This window comes from Cyprinus carpio, chromosome A23 (assembly GCF_018340385.1).
Source record: "Cyprinus carpio isolate SPL01 chromosome A23, ASM1834038v1, whole genome shotgun sequence".
NCBI lineage: Eukaryota > Metazoa > Chordata > Actinopteri > Cypriniformes > Cyprinidae > Cyprinus > Cyprinus carpio.
Window position 1 is genome coordinate 11,522,769 of NC_056594.1, and position 15,866 is coordinate 11,538,634.

Sequence of the window (15,866 nt, forward strand, 5' to 3'; positions counted from 1 at the left end):
ACATGGAAAAAATGAAGCATGCAACAAACACGCTTCCCACTCAACCAAATTATTGCGTATAATAATTATCCTGTGTGATCTCGAGTTCATAAACTGTTGTTGCAATGCTAATAGAAGGCTTTTTGCTGTTTGCTTTTGTTTTGCCTTTTCCACAGTAGTGTCAGCAGCCTTAACTGCAACCTCTTCACTCTGATGTCTCGCAGGCTGTCCCTGCAGAGCGTCCAGTTTCTGACCGTGCCAGCAGTGATTAATGGGGGCACAGGCTACGCAGTATAAAACTGGATTTACATGGAAGCTTATGGCACACAAGTGGATTAGCTGGCTTTAGAGGTGAATGGACTTAATTGATTCTGATGTGTTTTTTTGCCAAACAGAGCAGTGGAAAAAACAGAGTTTGACCAGGTGCAGTGACCTCTTCTGCCTTTTTATTTTTTTAATGTGGCTGCCCACGTCATGTGGTCATGAATGCAGCATATCCCTGAGGGGCAGCGGCCGTCCTGTCTAACCTCTGCATTTGAATTACATTTGTGTGTGTGTGTGTGTGTTTGTTCAGGGTGGGTGGTGAGATGGTCGAATACACGACTGAATGTGACCGATCCGGACTCTGCTAGTGACAGCTGTGTGGGCTCTGAACAAAAAGCTGCCTTCTTTTCTGAGCACATGCCCTGCCCCCTTCCTTTACATGCAGTGTCACATCTGTAGCACTGGGGTGGCGAGGCCTTTCAGCTGTCACAACGCCATTCAGCAGAGAATCCTCTTGGGGCTCGGAGATTGATGCATTTATTTATCTCTTCATCTTAATCAGAGATATTAAGAGGGGAAGGTAATTGATTGTCTTTGACTCTATTAGACAGGACGTGTCTACAGGCGCCCTGTTGACACGGCATCCTGGGCGGGACAAACCACACTATGTGTGTAAGTAATAGGTGCAGTGATTTTGTTTCCTACATAAACATGGGGTGCTGAATTCAGCGTTTCTGGTTCTGATGCCATCATCGATTCTTTTAGTGTTTTTGAGGAAGAAAAATATGAGATGATTTCAGATTTTGACAAATAACAAAATTCTTATTAAATTAAAAAAGTTATATTACAGCATAAAATTCCATTATTTTTATTTTATATATATATATATATATATATATATATATATATATATATATATATATATATATATATATATACAGTATAAATGTGTGTGAGTGTACATATTATTATATGATGCATTGTAAAATATTTTTTTATGTAATTAAAAAAAAATGGTGACAACCAAACAGTAACTATGCTGTCTTTTGATCCTCAAAAAGGCATAAAGCACAGTAACAATGCTCAATTTTTGAGTAAGACATTACAAAAGTAATAACTTGTGATTTAGTAAGTGAGTCAGATTATTTCAGCAACCACTCTGACTGCTGTTTTTGATTCACTGAAAAGAACCTGACTCAGAATCAGATTGCGTTATATATTTTGCATAAGATTCAGTAGTGATGCAGGAGTTGAAGATGCTGTTGTAGTGTGAATGAATGCACTTTTGAGACCCATTAATGGAACTGAAAATCATTATCTCTTGTCCATTTTGTTGTATGAATATATAAAACAGTGTATATAGTGAATATAAGAGCCTCTGTCATAAAAAAAATGACATTTTTTTTATTAACACATTAATGTTGGTAAGTTCCATCAAAAACATCTTGATCCGAAAATTGCATTTTTGTCGAAGACTGAATCCGGATCGAATACATAACCATGATCAAAACATGAAATGTTTTCTCTCCGTTCTTCTCGCTGTCAGTTTATTTCAGCCAAGTAGTTGCATGTGCTGTTTGTTTGATTCCTACAGCAGGCAGGACTGTCACCACTAATGAAACGGTCTCCTTTAGTTTGCTGCTCAGCATCTGTGTTTACTCGTCTGTCATACTGTGCACTGCTAGGGAAGAGAGAGTGACAAGAGTTTGAGCAGAGGGCAGGACATCTCCATCTCTCCTGGTTCTTATTAACACTGAAGTGGATGACTCATATGAAGTGCTAGTATATGTATAACTCTCCTCAGCCCCATGTAGTCAAAATTATATATATATATTCTATCTTTTTTTTTTTTATATTAATTGAGTTATTGCTTTCAAATGTTTTTATGATTTCAAATGTTCTTCTTGTTTGTAGGGCTGCACAATTTGGCCCAACATTTTGTGATAATATATATCAGTTTAACTATAATAATATTATTGTATAAATAATATATAAATATAAATAATCATTCTGTATTTTTATTTTACTGTTAATTGCATCACTAGCCACTGAATCATTTATTTAAATCAAAGCCTTTTGCACGGTTTCAATTTTTTCATTTAATCGTGCAGCCCTAGTAGAAGTCAATTTCATATTTAATCATTTCCACTTTTACATTTCCTTTTGCCATTTTTAAAAACGCTAAAGAATCTGTTAAATTAAATCTTTAGCCAATCTGAAAATGAATATCCATTTTCCATACTGTGCATGATAAGACTGATGCCTGAATTAATTTGTAGTGAATGTTTTTAGCCATTACTGTTTTATTTTTACCTTATTTAGACAAATTAGTCAAGAATTTTTGTATCAGCCATGTATCGTTATCAGCCAAAATATAAAAAAAAATATTGGTTTATCATATCGGCAATATTTTGTAATATTTTTTGCATCTCTACCAAATATATAGGGCTTCGCATACAGTTTTGCACATCTCTGACTAGTGCAAGCCAGGTCTTAAACCAAGAAAACAACCGCAGTTGCAGTGAGGGAGGGGAAGAAAGGTTAAACACTTGCAGTACTTTATTTGTCCATTGAGACAAACTAATAAGTGTTCTGAAATAGTGCTACAGATGAACCTGTAATTTCAGCAGGTTGTTGGAGAATTCAGGTAATGCATTTGGCTTAGCCCTCAAGCTTAATGGAGAAAAATCACTCTCCACCATTTTTAAGCACAGCAGTTGGTACAAGTGTAATTTTACACCTGCAGTTTTGAAAAGGAGAGAAAAAAGCCGCTTACATCCAATATGCGTTGGGCCACTCTGCAAAAAGGGTGATGGGAGGGTGTAATGCATTCACAACCTCCCCCAGAACGAGCATTACTTTACCTGGGCTTAATTGAGGGTAAACTCCCCTGACACGCGCTCTTGTGCACTGAATCCTGACAGAAATGAAGCTCCTAAAGGCCACAGAGGGGACTGGAAAGGAGATGATTAAGTTGGGCATCACACCGTCCAGCTCCTTCCACTCCTTTTATGTTATCTTGATTATCTTTACCTGAGCCTGTCTGGAAACCCAGCCCTGGAGCCATGCTGAAATAGATGTGCTAGTGCAGTTATCACAGAGAAAGACAGCAAACATCTGAAATGAGAAAGAGAGGGAGGCGATGGAGGAAGTCAACGGACAGAAGGTTTTGACACCCATTGTTTAGGTGGAAAACAGACAGTGGAGTCTAGGGCAGGAAGGGGCAGAGATCTCATTGGTCCATGGGGTGATGCCCTTCCTCTGTATTTGTCTCCAGCTGTCTGAATTCTCCCTGAAACAAAAGCTGAGAAATTATTGATGATCTCTTCACTGTGTTGTCAGTATTGATCTAAATCTTGTAGAATGTAAAAATAGAATTTCTTCTGATGCTAATTACATTGGCTGTAATCGCTAGTGTTGTGCAAGTTTTATATTTAGCAGCTAAATGAGTGATGATGGGAGGTCTCATGACAGGTGCAATATTCTTCGTCACAACCCCAACTGCTGTGTTTAATCAAGTGGGTCCTGCGGGTATCGGCCTCGGGCCGCGACTATCCCAGCATCCCACCGGAGAGTAGCAGATTAGATGTCAGCTGCAGGGATATCGAGGTGCTGATGAGAGAGCATAGGGGTTCATGGGATTGATGTGCTCATTTGGCTAACCCCCAAGGAAAGGGTAAATACACAAATATATTTTATTCTGTCGTATTGCTCCCTGTATGTGCAGACGAGGAAGTTTTGGCAAACACTTCGATAAGCTGATAATTAAGCAGTGAATTATTTCTTCCTGATTATTAAAAGCTGTCATTAGATTGCAATCGCTGTTATTACTTCAGCTTTGTTTACACATGAACAAAGCCAAAGCACCCAGAAATTATTTATTTTCTTTATAAGTTGGCAGTTTAAGGCAAAATGGGAGACAGGTTGTTGATGTGACAAGCAGATTTGTGCTTTATGCTGATACAGATTTTCCAATTCAGCTTAATTTTGTTTCACAAGCTCGATTTGATTCCATTCGATTAATTTAGGATTAATTTTGGTATATTTCAGTTTTGCTTGCATATAGAAAAAAAATCTCTAATGCTTTTATTTACATAGGACAGTGTTTTAGATTTAATAAAATGGATAACTTGTTCTTTTAAGCCATTAGAGTCATTTGTTTTGGGAATTGGTCTGCAATGGTTGCTCTGTATGTTTTTGGTTCAGTAAAAAGAACTGGCTCAGAAGAGTCATTTGTTCAAAAAATTGTACTGTATTGATTGCAATGTATGTTTTTGATTCACTTAAAATAACCGGCTGTTAAGAGTAGTTTGTTTCGGAATTTGATTTCAAACCGATTCAAATCAGTAACCATTCTTTTTGAACTATGCATTAGAAGAACTGCCTCATAAGAATAATTTACTTCTGCAGTGGTGCGTGGTTTCTCTAAATGTTTTAATTCTCTGAACATAACTGCTCATAAGAGTAGCCTAGTTTGTTTGTGAATACGGCTACAGTAGTTGCTTTGTATATTTTTGATTCAGTTGCAGCTTTTGAATAACTCAATAAAGTGATGTTTCTTGCCATTATTTTGAGGTGCACAGCCTTTTTATTACATCACATTCAATATAGACTGTGAACCCACTTTCACAAGTCAAGTAAAATATGATTTCTTTTTCAATGGATCTGAATATTCACTGCTTTCCAGCAGCAGTTCTCCCTCACTGCTGAATCTGTGCTGCTAGACCTGAAAATCTTTACAGTAAACACATACAGGGAACCCTCTAATTTGGTACATTACAATATTATTAACTTAAAAAACAAAAACAACAGGGCCTAAACCATGTATTTTCTCAGTGCTGTGGTTTGGATGATCAGTATAATAGGTGGAGATATACGGTACAAGATGTTGTGTGTTTTAAGTGGGTGATTTATGAAGGAATGTTCTTTAGAGGAAAAAGCCAGAGGGTTGAGGTCACAGTGAGGAATTCCTCTCGGCATTTAGAGCCATTTCATTCATAATCTCTCTCTTTCTCTGTAGCTCTCATCCCCATGCTGGATTATGCTGAACAGGCTTATGGTACATAAAGCATGTTGGAGCCTGTGTTCAGAAAGAATTCCACAGAGGTGACAGGTCCAGTGTTTTGGATATTTAATTGAAGTTTCTGATTCTTTTAATTAGCCAGCTGCAGTATGTTCTCCATCTGTCACTATGCTTCAAGAGATCGCTGATGGCTAGAGAGAGAAAAGATAAAGAAAATAAAAGGACCAAAGCACAAAAGCCAAAACAGAAAAATAAAAAGAGAGAAATAAATACCCAGAAAAAAAGAGGCCCGACAAAAAAGGGGCGACTAAATGGGAGGAAGTGTTTTGTTGAAGCTCTTCCTGATCAGGCAATAAGATTGAACCACTGTGCCTTCATGCACAACAGTGAACTACACTCAAATCTATTTGCAAATGTTCTAATTTCTGTTTATTTGATCCCCCAAGTCTGGGTGCACAGCAGCAGTACAATCAAATCTGCTCGCAAATGGTCTGTGGTACAGTTCCTGTGAACTCTGGTAATTTTCTCAATTGGTAATGCATTACTTACTGTATTGGTTATCAGTGGATTTTATTAAGCCTATTGGTATTGGTTGATATTGCATATTTAAATGATTATGCTCATTTCCCCTATTTTGTATTTTAACCAACCTTTGCTCTCATCAAACACTCAGTTTTAAGTTCAACTTTAAAAACACTAATAATTAATAATAATACACTGGTAAATAGGGATGTCCCAAGCCAATGTCAAAGATTGGCATCGTAGCCTATTAAGCATTTTTTTAATGTTCCGTATCAGCGCTCCTAAGCCCAATTTTTATTTTACGTCAGCTGTCATGCTGGTGTCGTCCAGTAGGTGGCGGTATGCATGCACCTTCCAGTACGTTTACCAGTCACAATTAAAGGGGTCATATGATGCGATTTCAATTTTCCTTTCTCTTTGGAGTGTTACAAGATGATTTTGCATAGATAAGATCCCTAAAGTTGCTAAGACTAAAGTCTCAAATCCAAAGAGATATTCTTTATCTTAGTTAAGACTCTGCTACGCCCCCTAAAATCGCTCATTCAGACACGCCCCCACATCTCTACGTCACTATGTGGAAATATTTTGCGTAATGCCACCCAAATGTTCACACAAAGAAAGAAGGCGTGGTTTCAGTAACCGCAGTAGTGTTGAAGCAGCCATGTCAGGGAGATGCTGTGTGTATCTAGGCGAAAGCAAATGCACTTTATTTGGCCTTCCAAAAGTAGATGCATTTAGGAATCTTTAAGATTACTTACAACAGAACAGCAACGCATTATGGACGACCGTTTCATGAACCCAGGAGAGGAGGTAATTCTGATTTTGCTACCACAATCTGGTGATTCTGAATCAGCTACTGTAAGTATGTATTGTTATTAGTTTAAGTATTTGCTATTGACTGTTCAAATGCAGCGTGTGTGTGTGAGAGAGAGAGAGTCAGCGCAAGTGTATGCACTGTGTGTGTGCGCGCACGGGTGTGTGTGAGAGAGGAGTCAGTGTCCCACAGTGGAGTCAGCTGTCTTAACCGTCCATGGCTTGTGTACTGCAAACACATAGGAGCCTCATCACTGTGTCTGTCACGGGACTCTGTTCCTCTTTCGGGCTTGAACTGATGGTAGAACTAAAGACATGACTAAATGTCTTTATATTTATTTTGAAAGATGAAGCTCGTGATTATGGAAAGGTTCGTTACATTTCCGACAAGTACTTGCGGTGTTCAGCCAATCAGAATGCAGTGGGTCAGTTGGCCAATCAGAGCAGACTGCGCTTGTCAGAAGGAGGGACTTTGTAGAAAACGACTCGTTTGAGAGAGGTGGGGCATAGAGGACCTACAATAATGTACAGTATTTGAAAATATTGTGTTTTTTGAACATTAAAGCATGTCAGCATTTTCTGTTACACCAAATACACAAGATAATGATCTTTAAAAAAGCATCATAACCCTTTAAAAGGAAAAGAATGCAGGAGGTCTGTTTTAGGGCCTCATATACACGTTCGAGCTTAAAGATTTTAGTATCTTAACCACTTATCACCTGTTGTCCATAACATGAAATGTATTATTATCTTATTAGTATATCTTGTATTCTGCATTACTGCTTGTGTCTGAATAAACGGCCTGCAAAGAGCTCCATATTCTTTGAATCTCACATCGTATCTTGCAAATATGAAACCATCCTAAATCCCAGTTACTTCTCTTCATCATGCATAATGATTTGTTTTCGTCGTCCTCCCATTTCTTTCTGTTGCAGATTAACAACCTGCATGATGGGTATCAGAGTTTTTGCTTTATCTGGCTTTCGCTCTGGTCATTTACAGCGTTGGACCGCATTAAGAAACGCTGTCTTTGGTATGAGTAACCAACGTTGTGTTAAGTAAGCGTTATGTAGCCTAAATGTTATTTCCCAGGGCACTTTGAGTGTTAACCTACCGTGAAGTACTGTGATGACTCCGGAGCTTTACCCACACACATTCAAACACACACCAACTGCTCAGCCAAGCAATCAGCACGCACACTGCTCCACATTAATGTGTTTGCTTGTGAGATACAAGCAGACTATGGTCCCTCATAAAGTCACTTTAGGTAAAATACTGCTCAATCCTGTAGCTTTCTAATGTTTAGTTCAAATTCAGACGTGCTGCGGTAGTTTGATCAGATTCAGGTCTGTGTGACCTATAGTCTGTTTAGAATTAGCGCAGTGTTCACTTGCATTCAAACCTTATTTTGTTTCATGTAGCTGAGTCAATAGCTCGTATAAAAGAGCCTGGAGTGGTTTGTGGTCTGTACCATCTCCGTGTAGATGATTTTGTTAGCGTGACTCTTCAGGCCTCGCACAGTGATTGTGATAGAAAATAGCACAGTGAGGAAATGGAGCTGACCTTGGATCAGTCTCCTCTGTAGCCGGGGTGATGTATAGGCTCAGCGCACAGGCTGGCAGTAAGTGAAAGCTGTGTTTTTATTTTCCTGCAGAGGGCACCGTGTCGAGACACATAAGCGGGTTCATTTCTTCCCCCTCCGTCTCTGCTGCTGAGGAATGTTAAATGTCAGCCATCGGGCCGGGGTGCTAGAGCACTGATATTAGCCTGGATTGAATAAGCATGGGGCCGAGCGATAATTTGTATTTATTTGCAGCGTGAGGCGCTGGTGTAGGAGAGGGTCAGGTTCTGTGGGCTGTGGGAGGGTGTTTCAATGACTTGGAACAATTCTTGTCTGTCTCGTCTTTTGTCTGTTTATTTTAAGACCAGTTTGTAATTGTCAAATGGAAAATTGGCCGCTATCTGTTGTCGTGATTTTAAATTAAATAAACAAGACTGTACATAAGTGCACTCTGTTCTGCTCCACATCTAATAGGAAGAGAATGATTTGAATTTGTTGACATATTTGGCATAAATATTGGAAATTAAGGCCTTCATTTAAGTGTCATTTCGCATAATAAAAGGTCATTTTTTTATAGCAAATAAAATTTGTTTATTAGTGGTACTTGCCAAGGCAAGCATCACAGTTGCTATTGCTCATACTTGAACAAACCTCTAACCCCAAGTATTTAATTTTGGAGAGTAATACATCCCGCACAGTTTGTACTGTGAAGATTAGTGATGCCTCGATTGTGATCCAGAGTTTATATACACACTACTTGACCTTATAAGATCACTACTGATTATAATAAATTGTTTTATTATAATAAATAAAAAAAACTATTTCCATTTACATTTTTGGTTTCTGAAATCATTTGATTAATAATAATAATAATAACAATTATTATTATTTAATTGTATTTAAAATTTATATTTATAATTATATTATAATAATTTACAGTTAATAATAAGAATAATAGAATTGAATAATTAACATAACACATTTTAAAATAGTAAATTTTATAATATAATTTACCTGTAATTATATAAAACGATAGTAATAATAAAATATATATAAAATAAATGTTATTATTATTAAATTATGAATATTAATTTAATGATGTAGATAATTTATTATTATTATTATTATAATATTATGTATAAGAATATAATTAATAATATAATTGATAATACATTGTAAAATACAGTATATAAATATATTATTATTTTTATATACTGTAATTTATAGGGGCTGTTTTGAAGTTGGACCAGTAAGCAAATGCCCAGCACCTCCTAGAATTATTCTAAAAACACTCCAAAAACCTTGCTAACCACTTAGAAATGCCCTGAACCCCTTACCCCCCCCCACCCCAACCACCATAACATCAACATCATGCTGTTGAGTTTTACACTACAGCATGTTAATGTGTCTCATACCAATTCTGACAGAGTATTTTTGCTTTGTGAGAAGCTAGCATCTCAAACCTTTTAAAGACCTTTTATTATTTGCATATGTTTTGTTTTTGAAGTATCATTGAGTATTGACGTGCACAGTTTTGTCTGTCATCAGTGCTTATTTGTGTTTTCAAGTGTTGTATTATCGCCTCACAGCCACCAGTACTTAAAATTTTGAATAATTTGCTGTCACCATCTAAGACAGAATAACTGAGTGAACACGACACCTCTTTCTCAGAGAAAAAGAAGAAGAGGGAGGCTGGTGGATGGCAGGACTGTGTGTCATTGTGTGCTGATGGATGTGCAAGGCTCACTGCTCAGGGCACTTACTTAATAGGGAGCGGTAGGCTTGTTGTGACACTTTTCTCTCTCAGCTGGGGAAGACAAGGAGCCATGCTTGGCTAAGCGCAGAACAGGCAGTCCATTTCAGAAAGGTTAGAGCTGCCCCATAATACAGGCTAATCAGCAGGTAATCTGTTTTCTTTCCGTTAGATTCTCCCAGGTCAATGCCGTCGACCGAAGCGCACGTCTCAGTGTGAAATATTGGAAATTCTTATTTTCCAATATGAGTGGTGTTGGTTTAAGTAGTCGTTGTTTTTTTGGTTTGAATGTTGTTTTTTCCTCCTCAAGTATTGAAACTCAATCCACCCCAGATGCTTTGTGACTTGTTGCCAAACGGAGACCACTGGCTGTGGTCTAAAAAAGCCGCTGGCAGCTTTTGTCTGAGAGCATTAGCATTAAATCACACTGATCAAGTTAAAGCAGGAGCATTTAAACCTATAATCTCAGCCACCAGCCTGGAAATAAAGCTAAGCTTTTTTTTCTTTCCTCCTCCTTTTTTTAAGTACTATCTAGATTGCATTTTTGAATAATGTACATTTTCTGACGGCTGCTGAGTTGAAATAAGAGGTAGCATAGACAGTACTGCAGCACTGCTAAGTGCTTGAAAATGTCACTAAAGCAGTGTTACGAGAGTGAATGGATGGCTGATATAATGGTGTTTGACATGAGAGCCTTAGTCATGAGAGCTGTCAGTAGAGTTTGAAATCAGCCAGAGAAGCAGGCGGGGAGGTGAAAAATTTCGAAAGCTGATTCTGAAGAGGAAGTAAAAGAGACAGTTTAGAGAGAAAACGAGAGATGAGTTGCATAATGAGATTGAAGCTGCTTTTAAAAAAGGTCAGTTGTTTTCAGCCATTTAATCATTCACAGATTTGCTGCACTTAGTGAACTGAGCTGCTCAGGTTTAATTCATCAGCGTGTTTTCAGGCATTGATACTGAACCCTGGATTTGTCTCTTAAAGATAACTTCAAATTAAAATTGACTATTTACTTTTGTATTTCAACCAAAAATGAAAATTCTGTCATCATTTTCTTACTGTCATGTTGTTCCAAACCTGTATGACTTTCATTCTGAACAAAATTGAAGAAATTTTAAAGACTGCAATTGTAATAAACAAGGGACTGCTGCTTTAAAGCTTCAGAAGCACCATGAAAATTGTCCATATGACTTGTACGCTTTAGTCCAAGTCTTTTGAAGTGATATGACAGCTTTGTGTGTTGTTATTCAACATCAGTCACACCTCTTCTTGGCGTGTCGATGACACAGTGTCTGATTCATAAATGAATCCTACTTCTGGGTCAGATGTTCACAAATTCACAAACTCATCTGAAGTTAAAGAGTTAAACATGATCTGTTTATAAATAAATTTCCTCACACAAAGCTGTTATATGGCTTCAGAAACTTTAATTATATTGCAAAATTCATAATGACTTATGAAACTTTTATGTACTTTTTTGCAGCTGAAATGCTTCAGTCTCTATTGTAATTACATTGAAAAGAAGTGACAGCACAATCTTTAAAATATATTATGTTTTTGTGGCCAAAGGAAGAAAAAGTGAATGTGAACTATTCCTTTAATAAATCTCATTGAGCCTCATGATGAAACACAAGCCAGTAAATTTGTTTAAATCAATTGTAACACCATTTTTGCATAAAGTGTCACATTTAATTCAGTGCGTCATTGCACGTGCGAATGCTTTTACACTGATTCTGTATTTAAATATGTCAAATCTCAGAGGGTAAATGTGTTGCAAATGCCGTTGCATATTTTCTTTGTGTCAAGATCATTATTTTTTTCTGCTCTATCCTTGACAAATCAATGACTGCGGCTGAGCAAAAACAAACCAGCTAATCAGTAATAAATATACATTAAAAATGAGACCCACTCAAATCAAGGCTGAAGCGTCCTTTCTATCTGAGCCTCTCAGTCAGGTTATTTTGTCTTTCTGTGTGCATGTGCTCGACAGCCATGTTGCTGTGGATCAATATCAAGTGATGACTGGAGGAAGACAGAGGCTGTGTGCAGAATGGAATACTAGCTTTCTGAATACTGTGCAGTATATACTATATACTACTGCTTTTTACAAATAGTAAGTGAAAGTGATTTGAAACTAAGAGTAGCATGCTACATTGTCATTACATGACCTAGCTATGTTTGTTCTTTTATAAATTAGCTAGCTTTTAAATGTTCAATTTCTATTTACTATACATTTTTTCATTAATTTTTATTTTCAGTTGTAGTCATTTAGTACTTGAACTTGAACTTGTTTTATTTTCATTATCTTAAACTTTCTGATTGTTTTTTTTGAGTACATATTTTTCATCTGATATTAATATTTAATTTTTCTTTATTTAATAAAAAACTCATTTTTATATCATTTTTTTGTTGTAGTTTTATTCAACAATAACAACTTTGCTAGTATGGCAGTATACTGTTTAGAACATAGCCACAGTTAGTGTTTGAAGGGATGGTTCGCCCTCATGTCTTCAAAACCCGTATGACTGACTTCCATCTGTGGAACACAAAAGAAGATATTTTAAAGAGCAAGTTTTATTTAACCATACAGTTTTGGACCCCATTGACTTCTATTGTATGGTTAAAAACAGACATTCTGAGACATTTCTCATACGGTCTTCTTTTGTGTTACACAGAAGGAAGTCAGTCAGATATTCCGGTTTTGAATGACATAAGGGTCGGGAGAATAAAAAAATAACAGAATATAAATTTTTTTGGATGAACAATCTAGCGTAATGTGCTGTTAAGTTTACAGTTACTCCTGCACTGAGAGAGAGAAACATAGACATGGACAGACGTGAACATGCAGCTGTTTAGGAGGAAAAAGCCCAGTGTTTTAATACAGTGATCTAATCCTGTAAGTTAATAACCTTTATCTGTAAAAATCACAGTTCAAAAAACTCTAAAACTCTGTAGAACATATCCCACAAGATCATAAGAGGTTCACCACAACAACAACAATCACACAACACTGTTTTGTTGGGGAAACAGAGCTGTATTTTTTTTTTTGTATTAAAACTGTATTAAATCAAAGCAGACCATATGCTCAAACACATACAACAAATCCAAAGCGTAAGCAACCGGTAAATGTTGTTTTCCTCCCACTTTTGGTCAAGGGCTTGCTAAATATTACTTTAGCACAATATACACACACCCAGATAAAGTGAACACTCTCTCCTGTGTGAAATGTTTGGGATTAGCCCCCCCACCACCATTGTTTATGACAGCAGTAAATAAATCCTCAGCGTTAATTCCAGATGATGCATTAATCTTTGGTTTGTTTCCTCATGTGCATAAAGCTGCGATGGCTAGATGCTGTTTCTTCATTTATTGCTTGCTTTTATTCACTTGCTCGCTCATGCATTCATGATTTATTTCCTTCTTTTCTTTTCTTTTGTCTATTTTTTGCTTCCCCCAGAGTGTGGTACTGTGAATGCCTGTAAAGAGGGCTTCGAGTCCTCGGAGACGCAGTCGAGGTTAGTCAGCATTACAGCTGTAAATCCAGCTGTTTCTTTTCTAACATCTCCTTGTTTTCCGCCTCCGATGCCAACAGCACACCTATCTGATGCTTCCCAGAACTCCCTTTTGTTTGACTCAATTACCGCACACTGTTTGTTCACATCATCATTTAAAGCAGTGATTCTCAACAGTTTTTCTTCAAAAACTCTTCATTGACACCAAACCAAAAAATCTTTTCTTCATTAAATTATCATAATATATATATATATATATATATATATATATATATATATATATATATATATATATGATAATTTAATAATATATTTTCTAATTTATCTTTCCTTGATCCCGTCTAAGTACCCACTGTGTTCGCCCTGGTTGGGAATCACTACTTTAAACATAATCATGCTAACATTCACTTGTGTGTGTCCTTGTAATAATGTCCGATTGACCCCACCCTGTTTAGCATGCACCGTACCACTTCTGTCCGTTCTCAGTGCCGCCCACACCGCATGCCGACCCAGTATGTGTGATGCATGTGATTGTTTTGATGTGACCCCTCTAGTTAGCTAGTAGAAAAAGTGACAGGCTGCATCAGTGGATGAAAATGAGTGTAATAAATCCAGCAATGATATGGAGGCAGTGCCTCTTAAAGCACCAGAGCGGTTTACTTAATGAGTTTGATAATTGGCTTTCTGCTGGCTACGTCTCCCTTTTTCTCGTTACACCTCCCTCTCCTTCTCTCTGTTCCTCCTTCTCCTTAGCTTTTACTGTCCTTCATTGTAGGGATGGGCAACTGAAAGGAACAAAATACTTGAAATACTTGGTTGAATTATGAATTACCATAGTACCATAGCATTCAAAATGATAAAAGATTCCTCTCGCTTTTTTAAGTGTGGTCATACTGGAGAATTTTTGGCAGTCTGTAATGTAGGAATTTCCATTCTCATGGATTTTAATTGGAATGATTGGATTTTGCTGCAGAAATTTGATCAATGGTAAATTCAACTGCATCTTCAGAGGGATAATTTACCCAAAAATGTATAACTGATTTTTTTTTCTGTGAAACACAAAAGAAGATATTTTGAGAAATGTCTCAGTTGTTATTTTTCCATACATTGAAAATCAATAGGGTCCAATGTTGTTTTGAACCCCATTGACTTAAATTTTTTTAAACAAAAACATTCTTTAAAATATTTTCTTCTGTTTTTGAATCAGAAATAATGTCAGGTTTTCAACAGCATTATAAATGGCAGAATTTTCATTTTTGAGTGAACTATCCCTTTAACTGTCTTGTTTTTAAATTCATTTAAGACAGCTTCTCTGTGTCTTATCTCACGTCACTAAACATGGCCCCATCGTGTGTCATTTTTTAACCGATAAAATGCAGATAAGTGAGAAATCCATTGTGACACGAGGACAGGCTACGGAGACAACTGTCATGATGTCTTTGCTTGAGATTTTCACAGTCGTTCATGAGCCCACACATACATGACTGTCCTAAATGCATGCTGACTTCAGCTTTGAGAACAGTGCTGGAAAGATGTCAGCGTTCAGGATGATTCAGCGCCCCAGAGGAGTGACTGTGACACCGTTTCACTCAGCTAGGCTCGTGTAGCTGGTATTGTGGGATTTGTTTTCCACCATCTGGAGGAATGTACCTGCAGTAAAGGGTGAACAATGCTCCCTCTGTATTTCCTGTGAGCGTTTCAGGACACTACATCTAAGATGGACCCGTTTTGTTATCATTCCTTGTCGCTCTCCTGTGACGGGCGTTACGAGGGTGCACGGAGGGTGCAAACCTGACAGTGAGATCTTAGGATGGGGCGAGAGAAGTGTGAAAATCACACCTTGCCAATTGAGTACGATCTCATCTGCATTCTAATGGTTAATCCACAGCCTAAGCAAAGACTACTGCATAAACACAGCTTAAAAAACAGTGTGAGACACTGCTGAGAGCATTTACTGTGTGACAATAGCCTTAATGCTTTACTTTAAGCTTTTCAGCTTTAAGATGTTAATATAACCGAGGAATACTTTTTTCCCTTTTCCTCTCCTTTTTGATTTCCAAGCAAATATTTACAATCTTAAAGAGAGTTTGCGTTGCTAATTGCTTCACAATCTATTGAATTTTTTTGTTCGCTGCACTTTATGGCAGCTCACAATATGTAAGATATAAGTAGTTTGTTAGTCACCCAAACCATCTTGTTCTGTTTTGGGTAAGGCTGATGGTAGCAACTTGGCAGTGGCGCCTGGAGTGAGAAGTAAACAATGAATCACCAACAGCAGTTTCAGAATTTCCCACTGCTGTAAAAGTCATCAAACTCCACATTCTAGCACGACATGAATGCACATTACTACTTTTATAACCTCCGGGAGAATTTTTGTGTGTCTCTCCTGTTTTTATGAGGAACTGTGGTGCGGTTCCTCATACTGTCCATTGGGTGGCAGAG

At 37.3% G+C, this 15,866-nt stretch overlaps 1 protein-coding gene across 2 annotated transcripts in view; it reads left to right on the forward strand.

Annotated features, from left to right (window-relative positions):
- LOC109055120 (arginine-glutamic acid dipeptide repeats protein-like) overlaps nt 1–15,866 on the forward strand; it is a 155,201-nt gene that overhangs the window by 20,205 nt on the left and 119,130 nt on the right. The window contains exon 2 of one of the 2 annotated variants that reach the window (XM_042713152.1): nt 13,370–13,427. The exons of the other annotated variant lie outside the window; for it this stretch is intronic. The gene's annotated coding sequence lies outside the window, so the exon portion shown is untranslated. The remainder of the gene's footprint in view (nt 1–13,369; nt 13,428–15,866) is intronic. 2 annotated transcript variants of the gene reach the window in all.